This window comes from Sarcophilus harrisii, chromosome 3 (genome assembly GCF_902635505.1).
Source record: "Sarcophilus harrisii chromosome 3, mSarHar1.11, whole genome shotgun sequence".
Lineage (NCBI taxonomy): Eukaryota > Metazoa > Chordata > Mammalia > Dasyuromorphia > Dasyuridae > Sarcophilus > Sarcophilus harrisii.
This window is the reverse complement of record NC_045428.1, coordinates 574,825,950-574,843,734: the sequence shown is the minus strand read 5'-3', so window position 1 is coordinate 574,843,734 and position 17,785 is coordinate 574,825,950. Positions and strand designations below refer to the sequence as shown.

General features: G+C 45.6%; 1 long non-coding RNA gene across 1 annotated transcript in view; it reads right to left on the bottom strand.

Annotated features, from left to right (window-relative positions):
• LOC116422854 overlaps positions 1-17,785 on the bottom strand; it is a 42,487-nt gene that overhangs the window by 13,341 nt on the left and 11,361 nt on the right. Inside the window, exon 2 of the long non-coding RNA XR_004233390.1 lies at positions 17,280-17,524. This is a non-coding gene — a long non-coding RNA (uncharacterized LOC116422854). The remainder of the gene's footprint in view (positions 1-17,279; positions 17,525-17,785) is intronic.

The following is a 17,785-nucleotide window of genomic DNA, read 5'->3' as shown; positions in this document are numbered from 1 at the left end:
CTTCATCTGTAAAATGGGGATCATAATAGCACTTTCCTTGCGAAGACTTAGTGAGATTATATCTCTAAAGTACTTTGTAGACCTTAAAGTGCTCTGTAAGTGAGAACTGTTATTACCAGAAGACCAAGGGTTCTTAATTTTTTTTTTTGGGGGGGGGCATAGACCCCAGTGGCAGCCCGGAGAAGCTACATACTCCTCATGACAATGTGTAGGGTTTTTTTTTTTTAATTCTTAATTGAAAGAAATGCTAACTTTCAGTTTGAAATCAGTGAAATCAACGGGCAAGATTTTTCCCATACAAATTCACAGTCTGTGATCATCAAGAACCCCTAGGTTGAAGTTTCCTCCAAATCTGGAATCCCAGGACATCCTGCTGCCTGAGGGCAATTTGTCCTGCCAGATCCCAGAGGGTGGAAGATGTAGAGAAAAGGTTGACTCGATGCAAAAGAAAACTTTCCAACAGTTACAAGTGTCCCAGAGTGAACTGGGAGGTCCTGGGCTCCCCATTACTGGAAATCTGAATGGCAGCTATTTAGGACGCAGATGAGGGGGTTCCTACTTAAGTGTGGATGGTACTAGAAGGTCTCTGAGGGCTTCTCCAAGGCAGAAATACTAGAATCCCCAAGTACTCTGTTCTCCTAAATGGAAAGGCAGGTCAACCAAGTGGAGAGAGAACAAGCCTCAGACAGGGGAGGCCCAGGGTTCAAATCCCACCTTTTGACACATCCTGGCCATGACATCCTGGCCAAGCCACTTATACCTGTACTTCCCAATTTAGGCTATTTAGAGATTACAATTCTCTTGGGATTGGCCTGGGGAAATCTCGCAAAATCAAGGAATTACATTACCCTACACTAAATATCCCCCAAATGCAGGCTTCAAATTTACTGAGTCATGGCACAGTGAAAGTCCCAGACAGACGTAAGGGAACAAATAATGTTGGAGATAAGAGAGCAAAGGCAAATAACTGTTTTACGCTTTTTTCTATGTCCTAGACCCACTGGTTAAGTCAAATCTAGAGTAGACAGTTTTTTTCTTATCTTGTTGAAATCTATGGGACTTTCCCTTACATGGGCGTGTGAGAGAGAAGGGGGGGGAGAAAGAGACAGAGAGACAGATACGGGGAGGGGGAGAGAAAGATGGGGGAGGAAAGGAAGGAGGAAGGGAGGGAGAGAGAGAAAGAAGAGAGAGACATAGATAAACAGAGAGAAAAAAGTGACAAAGACAGAGATAGAGACCAATAGAGATAGAAAGACAGGGAGGATGGAAAAAGAGACAGAGACAGAGAGATCTGGAGACAGAGAAAATCAAAGAATCATGACAGAGAGATACATAAAGACAGAGATAGAAATACAGAGCTAGAAAGAAGACAAACTCTGTGTGACAGTGCTAAAAAAGGCAGAAGAACAGGTTTCCCCCAAATCTCACCCACTCCACAGGAGATGCCCTTTCACAGGGAGCGGGGCAGAGAGAGAAGCACCGAGAACAGTTTGCCGGAAAAGTAGAAAACTGGAAGCCTGCGGCCTTTCCAGAAGCCCGTTTCCCTCAGGAGAGCAGCCATCACACTCTCAAGATCCCCCACTGCCCAGATGCTAAACAATACCCCCTTCTCTTCCCCTCACTCCCTTTTCTGCTCCTCCACCCCCACAGCCTCTTCTTTCAAAGGGAACAGAACCCAGCCAGGCCCAGCCAGACAGCCCTTGAATTAGTTTCCTGAGAGTTTTTATCTTCAGGGGGTTAAAAAAAAAGATCGCCTGGTGACAGGATTTGGCCCAACTGGCCACAACTAAGGAATCAGGTCCAGGAATAAACCCTCGCTCTTCTTAAGCCTTGGAAGCACAGAAGCGCCTTTCTCATCACACTTTCCCCACCCCAGCAGTCAAATTCCCTGCAAAGTTTGCTCTTTCCTTCTTTTTCCCTTTTTCTTCTCTCTTTTTCTTCCTTTCTTCCCAGAAAATTGTTTCCCACCCACCCCCCAATCTTGAAGAAAGGCTCTCTCAGGAGAGGGGGGAGGCAAGAAAGGTGGGAGGGAAGGAGAGGGGAAAAGAGAGAAAGAGGGGGGTTAAAAGAGAAACAGAGACAGAGATAAGCAGAGACAGACAGAGAAACAGAGACAGAAAAACAGCCAAAGAGCAACAGACACAGCAAGGGAGACAGATAGACAAAGAAAGAAACAGAGAAACAGAAAGACAAAAAGAAGAGACAGACATAGAGACAGAAATAGAGACAGTCAAAGAGAGAAAGAAACGCAGTAACAGAGAAAAAGAGAGACAGACAGAAAGAAGAGACAGACAGCCAAAGAGAGACAGAGATACAGCAAAAGAAAGAAACAAAGACATAAAGACAGAGACAGAGACAGAAAGAAAAGACAGACAGAGATAGTGGCAGCCAAAGAAAGAGAGACAGAGAGAGGCTTTTACCTGCACTTCAGCTGAGGTCCTCAGCCGGGAGCTAGGAGCAGACAGTCCACTCCCACCTCTCTGACCTGTTGGACTCATTCACCTGCCTCTGAGACTGGTGGAGCTGCCAAGCGCCAAGCTGAGTGCCAGCACCGGCCGGCCACCCTCCCTCCCAGCCAGGAGCCAGACAACAAAAGACACCTGCCTGCTCAGTGCTCAGGTGGACCCACCCTCCAGGCAGCCCCCACACCTGCCGGCCCTGACCAATGAGCCAGAGACATCTTTCCTATGAGTCACTTGGTTTCAAAAAAACTAAAAGCTGATGAAGACAAAGGAGGAGAGAGGAAAAGCCAGGGGTGGGGGGAGGATATTGGGTTAAGAGCTGCAAAGGATCACAGAGATCAGCTAGTCCAACACCTTAATTTTACAGAAGGGGAAATTGCGTTCCAGAAAAAGGAAATGATTTGGCTAAAGTCCTACAGCCAGTAAGTGACAAAGCCAGACTTGAACCCATGATTTCTTTCTAGCAACTTTCCTCCCCACTTCACCACCAGAGAACCAAGAGTTTAGCACTATTTGGGAGAGATCAGACAAGAGCATGGGAACCGTGGGCCCAAGCAGATACAGATGGATGCAGAGGCCAGGGTGCCCCAGCTTTGAATCCTGCCTCAGCTCCCCCCTCTGGGTATCAATCGTCCTGAGGGGATCGGATTACATAACCTGAAGTCCTTTCCGACTTTAAATCTAGAATCAGTGATCTCTTTGGAGATTAAAATTAAATTAAATTTCACTGGAGTCCATGAAGATGAAGAAATGCACATCCCTCTTTTCTATAAAGAAGTGGGGGGCTTTATGCACAGAATGGTTTCTACAACATCAGAAGAGACAGAGACAGAGAAACAGAGAGAGACAAAAAGAAGAGACAGAGAGACAGAGATAGAGACACAGAGACACACAGAGACAGAGAGAGACAGACAGACAGACAGATAGACAGACTGTGTTCATTGGATTTGCTTAACTTTAGCTCTCTGATGCTCCAAGGCATTTCATATCTTTAGGTCACAGTTTCTTCATCTATAAAATGGGAAGTAAGTCTTTCCTCACTCTCAGTCTTTGATTCTCATCAGGTAATATGTTTAGGTTATCCCTGGTACCCAGAACACCCTCCTTCTCCATCTCTGTCTTTTGGAATTCCCACTCCCTTTGAGGAGCCCCCTCCTACAAGAAGTCTTTCAAGCCCCCTTTGCCCTCCCCCAAACTGCTCTGTGTTGACTCTGGCTCTATTCCGTATGTTTGATGTTGTCTCTCCCAGAGGCATAAGCTCCTTGAAGTCCAGATCTTGTCGCCCTTGTCTTTGTACCTCTAGAACTCAGCAGTGTTGAGAGGCAGGAATAAATAAAGGTTTTTCGATGGTATCTGCTTGATCGGTTCCAGGCTCCCTGTAGCCCCTCCAGGTCTGCTCCTGGGAGTCTAGAAGCCAGGCTAAAGAGAGGCCGTAGCCCCAGTGAGCCACAGAGCGAACAGGGTCAAATTCCAGAGCTGTCAGCTGGTGTCTCCCTGTGGGTGGCTATTTAGGGAAGGAAGCTTCATTCCCGAAGCAGACAGACTGGCTGTCACTGACAGACGAATCCAGGAAAGAGGCAGCCCAGGGCCAAAGCCAGCACAGGTAGCCGGGCCGGAGAAGAGGCCCAATGGAAGCACAAGGCCAGCCGGGGTTGCTCCCGGCTCCCCCTATAACCTGTTCCCGGCCCCTCATCTACAGACCGATGGCTCGCCGAGCAGGACCCTGCCCCTCTCGGGCACATCCCCACCTCCTCCACCTCCCATCACCAAGGATCACTGACTAAGCAGGGCACTGTTTGTTCTCGGCAGAGGACTCAGCCTGAATTATGGCCCTGGGTGCCGGCTGGTACAGCTGATGGGGCGGCCGGCGCTAAATCTTGCAGCATTACCCAGCTGTTGCCCTGCCATCCCAGGCTGAGAAGGCAGAGTCTTTAGCTTTCTCCTTTTCCTTTTCATCCTCCAGCCTCAGCTTTGCAGGGACTCTGCAGTCTCTGGGGGTGTTACTATCTGCTCCAAATACTGTGCTTATGCAGAGAGAATCCCAAGTTGGACACTGAAAAACTAAAACTCCCAGCCTTCAGTTGGCTGAAACAGAAAATATGGACCTTTGGAGGTGGGGGAGTGTCAGCCTAAGGGAGGTCTATCACTGTTGTCATTTGTCCTTCGTTCTCCAACAGGACCATGACGTGCAAGTGAGCTGGATCTGAGCGAGGGAGGGCTGGGCAAGGTCACCTGCCTCAGTTCCCCCACCAGAGTCATCTGGGTCTAGTAGTCAGACATTGATCAAGACAACTAGAGATGGCCCCAAAGAAATGGGCGGCCTTGCTTTGTTAAGCTGAGGTCTTCAACAGGTCTCAGTTTGACTGAGGCAACACCCATTCAGTGGTTAAGGCTAGGGAGCAATTGAGGCAAAGAATTTCCTAGTTCACCTAGTTCAAAAAAAAAAAAAATCTAAGTAAATAAAAAAAATGAATGAATGAATCTGAGAGGGAAACACCCTCAGGTTCAAAGCAGAAATAATTGTTACTTACATTCAATCCTTAGAATCAATTTAGTCAATATGAACAGGACCCGAGAATGCATTAAGTTGCAGAGGTGGGAGGAAACCCAAAAAAATAGAAGAAGAAAAATAACTTACTTCTTTCTATACAAGTGGGGGACTGCAGGTATGGAATGCTGCATACACTGTTACATATATTCACCGTCTTGATTGGTATTGCTAAACTGGTATTCTTTGTTAGAGATGAAGTTCACTGAGGGTATGTATGGGAAATTTCCTTCTTTCTATAGAAATGGGGGCATACAGGTAAGGAATACTGCATACACTATTAGATATATTCACTGGGTTGATTGGTATTGCTAAACTGTTTTTTTTTTTTGTTAGAGAGGAGGGCTCACTGAGGGTATGTATGGATAATTTCCTTCTTTATATAGAGGTGGGGGCCTACAGATAAGGAAGACAGCATACACTATTAGATATATTCACTGGGTTGATTGATATCATTGAACTGGTTTTCTTCGTTAGAGAGGAGACCTCATTGATGGTATGGGCATGTTTAAAAAAATCAATAAAACTTATTAATTAAAAATTTATAAAATGAATTTCCTGGCGGACCCTACAAAATTGAGACAATTAAGTCACAAACAGGATAAACGGCGGTGAGCTGCCCAGAAGACTGCGGCTTTAGGCTTTTGCACATTCAGCAAAGCATCTCCTCCTCTGAGATCAGAAGTCATTGTGCACACGGGAAGGGAAGAGAGAGAAAAGGCAGAGTCTGCTCATCCAGAGCTCCAAATGGAGCCTACTTTGGGTGGAAGGGGTCAATCTCAGTTCTGCCCATTGGGCATGGGTGGGCAGATCTGCCTCTGGTTGCCAGGCGTTGTCTAGCAAGTCATGAACAATATGATCCAGGCGCTCATCTTTGCTCTTAGCGCAATAACACGCCCTTCTTCCAGAGATCTCCAGCCCTCACCAAACCACTGCGGAACGCTCCACTGCCCGAGCAGCTCCCGAGGAGCTCATCTTTGGCACCCGGGAGAAAAAGCCCCTGCCTTGATGCCCCTGATATACAAGGGAGGGACATGACTGGAACCTCAGTGTGCCCAATGTTCCAGTTAAGAGCCTATTCTTTAGTCAATGCCCTTAATTAGAAAACCATCCAGTACTCTCCTCCCCATTAGTCACCAAAGGAAACTTTCCAAGCGTCACCTTGACCCAAATGTTTCTCCACACTACCTTCTATTCACAGAGGCCCAAACAACTCACCCTCTGGGAGGAATGGCTCACTTTCAGAGACCTGGCATCCATGATCATCAATGTGATCAATGGACAGAGGAGCGGGGGGCTAGGGTCACAAGCCTGGCTTCAAATCCTGCCCCGACACAGCAGATGGGTGACCTCTTGGAGCCACCGGCAGCTCGGAGACTTTTTAACTCTGTTACTGACGGCCTGCCAACTTGGAACACTTTGACATTTTAGGAAGCATAGATGTAACAAAAGTGTTCAATTTTTAAAGAACAAAAAAAAAAGTTGTTTTCTACTTTTAAGCAGTTCTAAAATAGGCTAAAATAAGAGTCTAGTTGTTTCTTTCTCCAGTTTCTTTTTAAAATATTCTCTTCATAAATAAGAAAAAAACCACCCTACTCCCACACCAGTATTAGAGGTGGGGGATTAGGGATGTGGAACGCTGCATATGCTGTCAGGCTCAAGATATTGGTTAGTTTGGCTACACTGCCTCCTTCCCCCCCACCCCCAACACACACACACACACATTCGCTCATTGGGCAGGGCATTGGGGGAGGAATATATTCAGGAATGAAGATGATATAAAAAGAAGAGTTGGGAATAAATATTTTAAATTTAGAAAGAAAAGAAATCCCTAGTTAATATACAATCATACGACAAACCACTGGAAACAGCCAGAGGCGGAGAGTGAACGATGGCATAAATCCTGTGAAAAGCCCAGAAGGTGAGCAAGGCCCCAGCCGCTAGCCAGGCCAACCATGCCCAAAAAGAATCCCCGCTCTTAACATTTGGGACAAGGGGGATGTTGATAATTTCAGAACCAAAGTGGGAAAAGGATTGAAGCATTACAGATTTCGAGCTGTAAGGGACCTTAAAGACCATTCCTTAACAGAGAGGGAAACTGAGGCTCAAAGTGGAGAAGTGACCTCTGCATGAAGTCTTTCCTGATGCTACACCCTCCCTCCCAAGCTGCTGTGTATATTACGTCTTTGTCTAAATTTCTATTTATTCACTTGATATTTTTGACAGACAGACAGACAGACATGTTTCTTGTCTTCCCCTTTAGAATATATGCTCCAGGTGAGTAGAGATTTCATTCTCTGTGCTTGATTCCCCCAAGATTAGCCGTGGCACATAGTGGGTGCTGAACATGGGCTTGCCAATTGACTGCCCAGAATTATCCAAATAGCCAACAGTACTGCCAGGATTTGAATACAGACCCGAGAATTGTATCTAGGGTTCTTTCCATGATCAAAGCGATATCATCTGAGAAACTCAGCATAAAAAGGGGGAAAAAAATCTGTCTCCTGTCTCTCCTTGGAAAATCGTGGGGCGATGTTCATTCAGAGAGAACCTCTAACAGCCACAAGGTAGGGATCCGCGTGTCAGACAGCTGGGCTCATGGCCGCCAGAGGGGCCCACTTCCCATGGGGAGAAGGGAGATGAGAGATGGCCGACAGGCAGGAGCTGCTGAGCCCCAGATGGACATCCAGATCGCTCCGGCACCGACACAGAGAGATCCAGCGGCTGAGACCCAAATAGATAGCTCCCTGGGGGATGGATCTTTCTGCTCTCCTGAAAAGCTAGATCTGTGCTATATGAACACGGGGGTGGGGAGTGGGGTAAAGAGACAGGACAGGGACACACAGAGAGAGACAGACAAACAACAGAGACACAAAGGTGGAGATAGACAGAAGAGACAGAGAAAGAAAGCGGGGGGAAAGAGAGACAGGCAGGCAAAAAGAAAGACAGAAACAGAAGGGGAGGGGGAGAGAGATAAAGAGAGAAACTAATGGAGTGAAATAGCAGCAGATAGGGCAGAGAAGTGGAGAGAGACAAACCCAATGAAAAAATTGAGAGACCAGCAGACAGAGGAGGGGAGGAGGAAATGGGGAAAGAGAGAGACAGAGATGGAGCCAGAAACAGAGAGGAAAGACCCAGAGGGAGACAAACTATTAGAAGGAGGAGAGGTAGAAAGAGAGAAAATGGGACAGAAATCCAGCAGCCTTGAGACCCAGCCCCATATAAAGAGAGATCAAGTCAGAGATAGAGAGACGGAGACAGACAGATAAAGGAGAGACGCAGAGGCAGGCAGGCAAGCCCGACAGAGAGTACATGCTGAACTTTTCTATGCAAGGAGACACTGTTGCCAGTGGGCCAGGACAAAAGGGAGTTTTAAAGCAGAGACAATCTGGAACCAGAGAGGATACAATTTAATGAACATTCCAAGGTCAGATAAGAGAGACAGAGACAGAGACTTAAGTGTGAGTGAGTGTGTGTGTGTGTGTGTGTGTGTGTGTGTGTGAGAGAGAGAGAGAGAGAGAGAGAGAGAGTGAGTGAGTGTGTGTGATCCAATTGCCCCTTCAGTTTTACTAACAGCTCCCAAAGGCTGCTGGGGAGAGAGCTCTTCTCCCTCTTACCTCAAACCCCTCCACTCTAACGAGTGGCCACCCACCCAGTCTCCCCAGGCGCTACCCATCTCAGGCCTGACTCAATCAGCAGCTGTCCTGTCAGGGGAGATGAGCTATTCTCTCTCTGCTCCCCTCTGGGCAGACGCTGCAGATCAGATTACCAGAGCCCTGGGTTCTGCGGAGACTGGGGTGCTGGAACAATCAGGACACGACAGAGCCTCCTCCCTCCCTTCCTCTGAATTCTGGGTTTGGGCCTTGAGGCTCTACAGTGGGCAGAAACAGAGCACCCATCTGATGTAATGCTTTCCTTTTAGAGAGGAAGAAACAAGAAGGATTTACCCAGCATCCTACAGGTAAAGAGGATGGCTGAGCAGGGCTGGAATTCAGACTGCCATTCCTAGATCTCAATGTTCCTTTCACCACATCACCAGCCCTTAGTCACCAAAAATAATCCGAGACAAGTTGGATCTGCCCATCCTGTCCTCTGCCAGGCCTCCCTGTATCCCTGCACAACCCCACTCCTGTTCCCTATGCCGGACATTTCCCTGACCTTCTTCTTGCTGTAATGCTCCCCTTCCTCATCTTCAAATCCCAACTAAAATCCCACAGCCCGGAAGAAGCGTTTCCCAGTCTCCTGTAACGCCACAACGCCACTGCCTTCCCTCGGTTAATTCCCTCCCACTTCTCCTGTCTGTGTCTTGTTTGAACACAATATTTTGCATAGCGTCTCCATTAGACTGTAAGCCCCTTGAGGGGAGGGACTGTTTTTTGCCTCTGTATCCCCGAACTTGGCCCAGTACTTGGCACACAGTAGGCACTTAATTGAACACTTGTTGGCTCACTGATTGCATGTGTCCACAGACAATGGACGTGTCCCATACCCACTCTCCCTAGAGCCTCCTTCCAAAGACTAGGCACCCAGGACAGTGAGGAAAACAAGACTGGAAACAGACAAAGGAAAGGGAGAGGCTGAGTCTTCAAGGAGGACATGATGGGGTGGTTACAGAGCTGGCCCAGAGTCAGGAAGGCCTGGCTTTGCACCCTGTCTTGGATGCTTCTAACTAGTCACCCTGGACAAGTCACTTACCCTGCCTGCCTCAGTTTCTCTCAGAGCTGTTGTGAAGATCAAATGAGATACATGTAAAACGCTTAACCAATCTTCTATAAATGGGAACTATCATCTCCATCCTCAAGTATGTGAGCATCTATTGCCCAAAAGAAGGATTAGCTTTGTTCTGCTTGGACCCATAGCAGAGAACCGGGAGCACGGGGGAGAAATTGCAGAGGCAAAATTTTGGCTTGAGATGGAATCAAACTTCCCGACTGTGAGTGTTGCCCAAAGATGGAGTGGCTTCCTGGGGTTATGGCAGCCCCATGCCTTAGCTATTCCATCAGTGGCTGAATCCCATTGGGGGAGGGTTAAAAGAGATTCTTGGCCTCTGAGCCACGGGCCAAATCTGGGGTCATGGCCAGATTCAGGGGCTGCATTTCCTCTGTGCACGGCACGGCATTGTACCCCAACCTGGGTACAGTGGGGAGAGGTCTAGAAGTACCTAACAAGGACAGGGAGAGGGAAGGAAGGGGAAAGGGAAGGTGGGGCAAAGGGAGAAAGAAAGAGAGGAAGAAGAAGGAGGGAAGGAAAAATGGAGGGAGGAAGAAAGTAGGAAAAAGGGAAGATAGAGGAAAAGAAAAGGGAGAGAGAGAAAAGGGAGAAGAAGAGGGGAAAAGAGAAAGAGGGAAAGAGAAAGAAAAAGGAGAAGAGAAGGAAAAATGGAGGGAGGAAGAAAGTAGGAAAAGGGGAAGACAGAAGAAAAGAAAGGGGGAGAGAGAGGAAGAGAAGGGAGAGAGGAAGAGAAGGGAGAGAGGAAGGGGAGGGAGGGAAAGAGGGAAGGAAGAAGGGGAGGAAGAGAAGGACGAAGGGAGGTTGGGAGGGAAAGGAAGGCAAGAAAGAGCAAGAGGATGGAAAACAGGGAGGAAGGGTGGGAAAGAGGAAGGGAGAAGAAAGGTGGAAAAGGAGGAAAGAGGCAGAGAGGGAGAGGAGGGAGGTAGAAGATAAGGGGAAGAAGGGAGAGAGAAGACAAAGAGACAGAGACAGAGAGCCCGCACAGGCCAGGAAGCAGAGAAGCTTCCCTACCCACAGCCCTGCATGGCTCCCACCCACTCCCCGGGCTGAGTCACTCTGCCTTTGTGGCTGAGGTCCCTCAGTAGACAATAGTACAGGATATCAGCCCTGAGGCCCAGCCCCGAAAGTCCCCAAACTGGACTCTCCAGGACGGGTACAATCCGTCAGTGTGGGCAACATTAGCAGCCCGCCTGGGACGGGAGTGGGGGGTGGAGGGGGGGAACGAGGACAAGACAGAAAGCCCAGCCGTGTTGGGATCGCAGACTGCCTTCAGGCCTTGGCGCCTCCGCCAGTGGATCCCAACAGAACCTACGTGAAGTCTAAAATAGGCGCCCGGGGAGCGGGGAGGTGGAAGCGGCCAGACATGGCTGCAGTTATTCTCACCGAATCTGCCAATGCAGCCCGTCCCTGCCTTAGGAAACAGGGCCGGCCCAGCCCAGAGACTTAGAGGACCAGGATAAATCACAGACTCAGCACCTGAGAACAGGATCTGAGAGTCACTGGATGACTTTTCCCTGAAAATGGAGATCCAGCACTCACACATACGTCTCCTTATTGGATGTAAACTAACTGGCTGTCCCAGAGGCTTCTCAAACTCAGCACTTCTGAAAGGCGGCTCATTATTTTTCCTCCCAAACCCAATTTGCTTCCAAGGCCAGCCGGGAGGCTCAGTGGGTAGAGCACTCTGTCTGGAGGCAGAAAGACCTGAATTCAAAGCCACCTGTAGACACTTAATAGTTGTGTGATGCTAGGCAAGTCCCTTAGCTCTGCTGTCTCAGTTTCCTCAACTGTAAAATGAAGGTAATAACAGGATCTTCCTCATTGTGAAAATCAAATGAGTTTTTTTTTCTTCCCTGAGGCAGTTGGGGTTAAGTGACTTGCCCAGGGTCACACAGCCAGGAAGTGTTAAGTATCTGAGAGCAGATTTGAAATCAGGTCCTTGAATTCAGGGCTGGTGCTCTTTGCCCTGCACTACTTAGCTGCCCCCAAAATGAGATATTTGTAAATATATATCATATATAAATATAATTTAATATAATAGTGATACATAGCAGGCACTATAGAGTACAGCTAGGTGGCGCCATAGTGCAGAGGACCACATCTTTCTGATTTCAAAAATAGCCTTTAACGCGTCCTAGGTGTGTGATCTTGGACAAGTCACTTCACCCTGTTTGCCTCAGTTTCCTCATCTGTAAAATGAGCTGGAGAAGCAAATGGCCAACCATTCCAGTGCCTCTGCCAAGAAAACTCCAAGTGGGGTCACAAAGAGTTGGACGTAACTGAAAGGATGAAATACCACAACAAAGAGACTACAGAAATACCCGTTCTTGTCTCTTCTTAAATTCTGTATCGACATCCAGGACACATTTCACACTCCAATCCATCCTCCACATAGTCGTCAAATGACATTCCTGCAGATGTCATCCCCTGCTCAAAACTCCATGGCTCCCTATTACTTCTCAAGTAATCAAGTCTCATCAAGACATCAAGACAAATTTCCCCATTTGGCGTTATAAGTCCTTCAGAGCCTTCCCAGCCTTCCTTCCAGCCTCATTATACATTTGAGGCTCTATGGTTCTGCCAAACAGCGTTTCTTGCTGTTCCTCACGCAGGACACTCCACCTGCCATCTCACCTTTTGGAAAACGCCTAGTTTCCAGTAAAGCTCATCTCTTCCATGGGAACCTTTCAGATTCCCCAGCTGTGACTTCCTCCCAAATTACCTTGCATGTGCACGAGTGCGTATGTCTGCTTGTACCCATGCCATCATGCTCTGTATCTGTGCATCTATCTCTCTGTCTCTGTGTCTCTCTCAGTCTCTGTCTCTGTCTCTGAATCTGTCTCTCTGTCTCTTCTCTTTCTGTGTGTGTCTCTCTTTCTTGGTCTCTCTGTGTCTATCTGTCTCTCCCTCTCTCTTTGTATGTCTCTATTTCTTTGTCTCTCTGTGTGTCTGTATCTGTCTGTCTGTCTGTCTCTCTCTCACACACACACACTCTCATTAGAATACAGACTCCTGAAGGGGAGGTACCATTTCCTTAATTGTACCCTCAGCACCATGCCTGGCATATAATAGCCACTTAATAAATGCTTGTTACTTGACTAATACCATGCTTTAAAATGTTTAAATTGTTTTCCATACAACTCTGTCTTTTGAGCATCACAACAGTTCCATAGGTAGGCCTTTTAGTTAGTATTTTCCTCCTTCCATAGATGAGGAAATTGAGGTTGAGAAAAGTTAGGTCGCTTGTTTATGGCCATCAACCCCTTTTAAGTGTTAGAATTGAGATCTGAAGCCAGTCCTTCCCATCTCTCAAATCACTGCTCCACCCTCCTCTCACTAACCTCTTTTGGTTGCTTCTAAACTCTTTTTTTTTCAAGACCAAACTCTGAGACCAAGCTACCTTCCCTTCCCAGTCATCTACACCCTTCTTAGCTCCATCAATCTGGTCTTCACCCTCATCACTCTATTGAAATTGTATTCAATAAGTTCTCAAAGACCTGCTTGTTAAGATCCTCCACACCTAATTTGTGACCAAAGAACTGGAGCTCATTATTGAACACAAAATGGATAATTTTGATTATATTAAGTTAAAAGGTTTTTGTACAAACAAAACTAGCAAACAAGATTAGAAGGGAAGCAATAAATTGGGAAAACATTTTTACATTCAAGTATTCTGATAAAGGCCTCATTTCTAAAATTAGAGAGAATTGACTCAAATTTATAAGAGTCTGAGCCATTCTCCAGTTGATAAATGGTCAAAGGATATGAACAATTTTCAGATGAAGAAATTGAAAGCATTTCTAATCCTATGAAAAGGTGCTCTAAATCACTATTGATCAGATAAATGCAAATTAAGACAACTCTGAGGTACCACTACACACCTCTCAGATTGACTAAGATGACAGGAAAGATAATGATGAATGTTGGAGGGGATGTGGGAAAACTGGGACACTGATGCATTGTTGGTGGAATTGCAAACTGATCCAACCATTCTGGAGAGAAATTTGGAACTATGCACAAAGGATTATGAAATTGTCCATTCCCTTTGATCCAGCAGTGTTTCTTAAAGGAGATCTCTTAAAGGCCCTCTTAAAGGGGCCCTCATGTGCAAAAAGATTTGTGGTCGCCCTTTTCATTGTGGGGACTGAGTGGATGCCCATCAGTTGGGGAATGGCTAAATAAGTTATGGTATATGAATATCATGGAATATTACTGTTCTGTAAGAAATGATAAGCAGGAAAAAAACAAGAAATGATAAGCAGGTAATTGTACAATATTTCAGAGTCTGATTCTTTTTGTACAGCAAAATAACGTTTTGGTCAGGTATACTTATTGTGTATCTAATTTATATTTTAATATATTTAACATCTACTGGTCATCCTGCCATCTGGGGGAGGGGATGGGAGGGTAAGAGGTGAAAAATTGGATCAAGAGGTTTGGCAATTGTTAATGCTGTAAAGTTACCCATGCATATATCCTGTAAATAAAAGGCTATTAAATAAAAAAGAAAATGATAAGCAGGATAATTTCAGAGAGGCCTGGAGAGACTGACATGAACTGATGCTAATGAAATGAGCAGAATCAGGAGATCATTGGACATAGTAATAGCAAAATTAGATGATGATCAATTCTGATCTCATTGACAATGAAATGATTCAGGCCAGTTCTAATGATTTTGTGATGAAGACAGAGAGAGGACTGTGGGAACTGAGTATGAACCACTACATGGTGTTTTCACCAATTTTGTTGTTTGCTTGAATTTCATTTTCTTTCTCATTTTTTTCCTTTTTGATCTGATTTTTCTTGTGCAGCAAGATAACGTATGCATATGTTGGTTTTAACATATATTTTTGCCATGTTTAACATATATTAGATTACCTGTCATCTAGGGGAGGGAGTAGGGGGAAGAGGAGGAAAAATTAGAACCCAAGGTTTTACAAGGGTCAGTGCTGGAAAACTATCCTTGCATATGTTTGGAAAATAAAAACTTCAAGACACCCCCCCCTCCAATTTAAATATTTAAATGGGGGGGGGGTGTCTTGAAGTTTACATATATATATATATATATCCTCCACAACCCATCTCTTTCCATTTCAAACTCTAGGTCCCTTTTTTTGGTTACCTAAACTCTCCTTCCTCAGCTTCTCCAATAATACAATTTTCTGGATTCTGGGGTACTTTTTCAACTGGTCCTTCTCTATCACCTTTGTGGCTCCGCTCCCTCCTCATTAGTGGGGAGGAGGCCAGGGGAAGGATTAGTTCCACAGCCGTCCTTTTGGGCCTTTCACTTTTCTCCATTTTCTCTTCCTCAATAATCTCATCTAGGTCACCCAGTGGATAATCTCATCTCAGACACTCACCGAGTGACTCTGAGAAAATCACTGTACTTCTATCTGCTTCAGTTTCCCTAACTAGAAAATGGGGATAACAACAGCCCCATCTTTCAGGAATCTTGGGAGGAGGCCAACGTCTGGATTTTGTCTTACATGATCACACAAATTTGTTACAAGTTGGGCAACATGGTCTGAGTTGAGTGTCGATAAGATTATCTGGGCACTTTTGGGGGAAGGGAAGGATTGGAGAAAGGAAGAGCCAGAACACTGGGATATCATGTGGAAGACCACATTGGCCATTCAGATAAACAGGGATAATAAAAATCGATGCTCCTTTTCCTAGTAATCCTGCCAGAGATGGGGCTTGTAATCTCAATAAAATTGTGTAAGGGCACTGACAGACCCACATCAAAGTCTTTCTGAGTCAGTCATTAAGCTTTTGCCCGAGTTATCAATTAAGCCCAAAGCCAAGCCTTCCAGAGCAAAGCCTGGAACTGGCTGGAGCCATACTAGCTTATTCCCTAGTGCGGGAGGAAGGAGTCTTTGTCTGTATTGGCTAAAAATCAATGCAGATCAATGCTGAAAAATCAGCCATGCATATATCTTGTAAATAAAAAGCTATAATTAAAAAAAACAAAAATTGACACAGAAAGAGATTAAGTGACTTGTCCAGAGTGACGCAGCTAGTAAGTGACTGGAGTTGGATTGGAACTCAGAGCCAGCCATCTAATAATAATTTGCTAATAAACCATTGCCCAAGAGAAGCCCTTAGGGTTGTACAGTTAAGTTTATTTCTAATAAACATGTCATATGAGCTTTAAAAGGAGTCAGGAAGCAGTATGACTTTGAGGAAAGAACACCGGATCGTGAATCAAGAGAACTTGCGTTCACATTTCTGCCACCTGGCACCATTATGATCTTATGCCTCAGTTTCCTCATCTATGAAATTCAGGGGAAAGACTAATTGGCTTCCGAGTAAAAACTATGATCCTACCAAACATTAAATTCTCTTAAATCCTACTTCTAAAACTTGGGCTCTATGTGACCCTGGGCAAGATACTTAACCCCAATGAGCCTGTTTTCCCATCTCTAAAATGGGGGTGATAGGAGCTATAGTACTTCCCTTTCTCTCTCATAGGCTCAAAAGAAATCTGTATTGAGCACTTGGTAACCTCCACATGCTATGGAAATGCCAGCCATTGTGGTCATGTTTCATTTTTTCATTCTTACTCACTTTAGAAGCAGCTAGGTGGGAAAGTAGATAGGGTTCTGTGCTTGGAATTCCAACATTCCCTCAGACCTGAGTTCAAATTTTCCCTCAGAAATATACTAGCTGTGTGAACCTGGGCAAGTCACTTAACCTCTTTGCCTCAGTTTCCTCATCTGTAAAATGGGCACCTTTTAATAATAGCCACCTACTTTGTAAAGATCAAAAGTGTTTGTAAAACATTTCATAAATCTGAAAGCATTCTATAAATGCCGGTTGTTGTTGTTAGTAGTATCTTTTATTGTATTTTCATGGAAAGAGCAATGATAGATCAGAAGTCAGAGGATCTGGGCTCAAATTCTAATTCTGATACCTTCTCCCATAGCCACTTCTCCTCTGGGTCTCAGTTTCCTTTTCTAGTGTCTAAAGTCTCTCCCAGCTCTAAAACGATGATTTCATGATCCTATGATTTCCCTGGGCCTAGTTTCTGTATCTATAAAGTTTTTGGACTGGATGGTCCCAGAAGTCTCTTTGAGGTACTGATCTATGATCCTATGAGCTCTGTGGGTCTGCTGAGTTACTGATCTATGATCCCATGACCTCTCTTTTTCCTGCTCTGTGAAACAAGTGGGGATCAACTAATTGGTTTAAAAGTCCTTTCCAGCTCTGATTCTATGACTTCAGGATGTTAATTGAATGAATGATAGACTTAAGCATTTTAAACATTACTTGAATCATTTGTTTTCTAAATCTATATACATATATATATATATATATATATATATATATATGTATGTATATGGATTTCTTACCCTCTTTAACCCAGCCCTTCTCTGTAAATGAATTCAAAGTCCCCGAGCTAAGAATTCGAGTCCTTTTTAAGTCCCTCTGAAGACCAGACCTGAAAGTCTCATTTCTCAACTAGACGAGAAGGTCCGGGTTAATAAGAGAATTCAGCCAATTTTCTATCCTCCCGGCTTAGTCACTTATACACTCACCTTCTGTAAGAGACTAGCGATTAGCAGAAGGAGGAAACCGAGTCCATGAAGGGTAGCCGGTCAGACTGAGAGTCGGATGTCTTTCCTTCAAATGTCCACACCGAGTCGAGCCCCTCTGGGTCAGCAGCTAGCCTCTTCTCTCTGGTGCCTGTTAGATTTGGGTCCCTTCCCATCTCTCCTCTCCAACTGGAAGGCATCCTCCTTTCCTTTGCCAGGGGCTGGAAGGCGATGTTCTCTCTGGAGATCTAGCAGGGAAAATTAATAGTTAAAAACCCAGAAGATGGGAACGAAGAAGAAAGAAGAGGAGGAGGTCCTTGTGGTGGAAAGAGAATCAGCGCACCCCACTGGCCCCACAAGCTTGAAGAAATTATATGTCAATTAAAATATCTGCAAACTCCAAAAGTCAGTGGATTTCCTTGGCTTCCGCCCCATTCCCTTTGTTTAGCCTCCCTTATCCCCAAGACTACAGGAAAGCCAAGTACCAGGGTAGGAAGGGCTGGATGCCA